Source organism: Chiloscyllium plagiosum, unplaced genomic scaffold (genome assembly GCF_004010195.1).
Source record: "Chiloscyllium plagiosum isolate BGI_BamShark_2017 unplaced genomic scaffold, ASM401019v2 scaf_12185, whole genome shotgun sequence".
Lineage (NCBI taxonomy): Eukaryota > Metazoa > Chordata > Chondrichthyes > Orectolobiformes > Hemiscylliidae > Chiloscyllium > Chiloscyllium plagiosum.
In genome coordinates this window covers 14,354-16,237 of record NW_025212197.1, presented here as the reverse complement: position 1 = coordinate 16,237, position 1,884 = coordinate 14,354, and the positions used below count along the sequence as shown (strand labels likewise).

At 57.1% G+C, this 1,884-nt stretch overlaps 1 protein-coding gene across 1 annotated transcript in view; it reads left to right on the top strand.

The window, feature by feature from the left end:
• The window catches only part of LOC122547332 (transcription factor XE1.1), a gene marked incomplete at its 5' end in the record, with an annotated part of 9,409 nt that overhangs the window by 6,582 nt on the left and 943 nt on the right, over window positions 1–1,884 (top strand). The gene's annotated exons all lie outside the window — the stretch shown is intronic.

Here is a 1,884-nt window from a genome sequence, read left to right as displayed (position 1 = left end):
CACGAGAGAGAGAGAGAGACAGGGAGAGAGAGAGAGAGAATAGGGCACGACAGAGAGAGAGGGGGGCAAGAGACAGAGAGAGAGTGAGGGCACGAGAGACAGAGAGAAAGAGAGGGCACGAGAGACAGAAAGAGAGAGAGACCGAGAGGGAGAGACCGAGAGGGAGAGACCGAGAGAGAGAGACCGAGGGTGCAAGACAGAGAGGGAGAGACAGAGAGAGAGAGAGGGGGCGAGAGAGAGACACAGAGAGAGAGGGCGCGAGAGACAGAGAGAGAGAGAATAGGGCATGACAGAGAGAGAGGAAGAGACATCAGGGACGCCCGCACCAACAAACCCCACCGCTCGTGGCTGAACACTTCAACTCCCCCTCCCACTCTGCCAAGGACATGCAGATCCTGGGCCTCCTCCATCGCCAGACTCTTACCACCCGACGCCTGGAGGAAGAACGCCTCATCTACCGCCTCGAGATCCTCTCCGATGAGTGAAGTCGGGAGCTTTGTTGGCTGGCGTGGAGAGGGTAGACCGAATGGCCCCCCCCCACCCCCCCTTCGGAGCTGAGTGCGCCTCCGACTCGGAGGTGACACGCTCGAATCTCAGTGAAGAGAATCTGCCATCTTTATCTGCGCTGGCCTGGGACCCCTGAGCAAAAGGATTCATCAGGGGGGGGGAAATGGAGAGGACACTTGCGGTACAGTTGTAGTGTCCCTACCTCTGGGCCAGAAGACCTGGGATTCAAGTCCCACTCTGCTGTGGAGGTAGGCCTGAATGACTTAGCTAGGAAATTAAGTTAGGTCAGAGGGTGTTGATAGTACTGAAAGAGGCCCTTCAGCCCATCATCTCTGCGCTGGTCAGCAAGCACCTCTCTATCCCTGTCCCATTCTCCAGCCTTACCCATTCCATGTGCTCATCTGGATAAAGACGCTTAAAAAAATTCTTTGCAGGTCCCTGACTTTCGAGAAATGGGAGATGGCGGCAAGGCAGGAGGTGGAGAGGTCAACGTTTCAGGGTGTAACCCTTCTTCAGGGCTTGGGGTGGTGGGAGCTGCAGAGACAGGGGGAGGAGGGGACAGGGTGGTGAAGTGGGGATAAGGGAAGACAGGCAGAGGGTACGACCTGGTTGGTCAGTGGGAGGAATGAATCCGTCACCCCACCCCCCCACCCCAGTCCCGAAGAAGGGTTACACCCCGAAACGTCAACTTCTCCATCTCCTGAAGCTGCCTGGCTTGCTGCATTCGTCTAGCCCCCTGCCTGGCTACGTTGGATTCCAGCGTCTGCACTGTTTTACTGTCTCTTAACACACACCTTTTCAGCAGTGTGTCCCAGATACACCCAACCCCCCACCCCCCCCAGGTGAAAAATCTTCCACAAGTCCTTTCTGAACCTCCTGCTCCCTGACTTCAATCTCCATGGTAGCCTGGAGGATGTTGGTAGTTTGGGGTGGAGCGGGGGGGGCGGGGAGTTGAGGCAATGGGAATATCTTGCCTTCCTCTTGCTCTCCTGACTCAACCTGTCCCTGTCGCGACTGACCCCATGGTCCGTTCCCCTGTTCCTCCCACATCCGTCAAGAGTTTTACCCGCACTTCCACACACTCGTCATTTGCTGTGTCCGTTGTTCCCGAAGTGGTCTCCTCTACGTCAGGGATACATGACGCCAACTTGCGGAGCGCTTCAGAGAACACCTCTGGGACACCCGCACCAACCAGCCCCACTGCCCTGTGGCTGAACACTTTAACTCCCCCTCCCCCCCCACTCCGCCAAGAACATGCAGATCCTGGGCCTCCTCCATCGCCTCACCCTAACCACCTGACGCTTGGAGGAAGAATGCCTCGTCTTCCGCCTCAGGACCCTCCAACCCCAGGGCATCAATGTTGGTTTCACCAGCTTA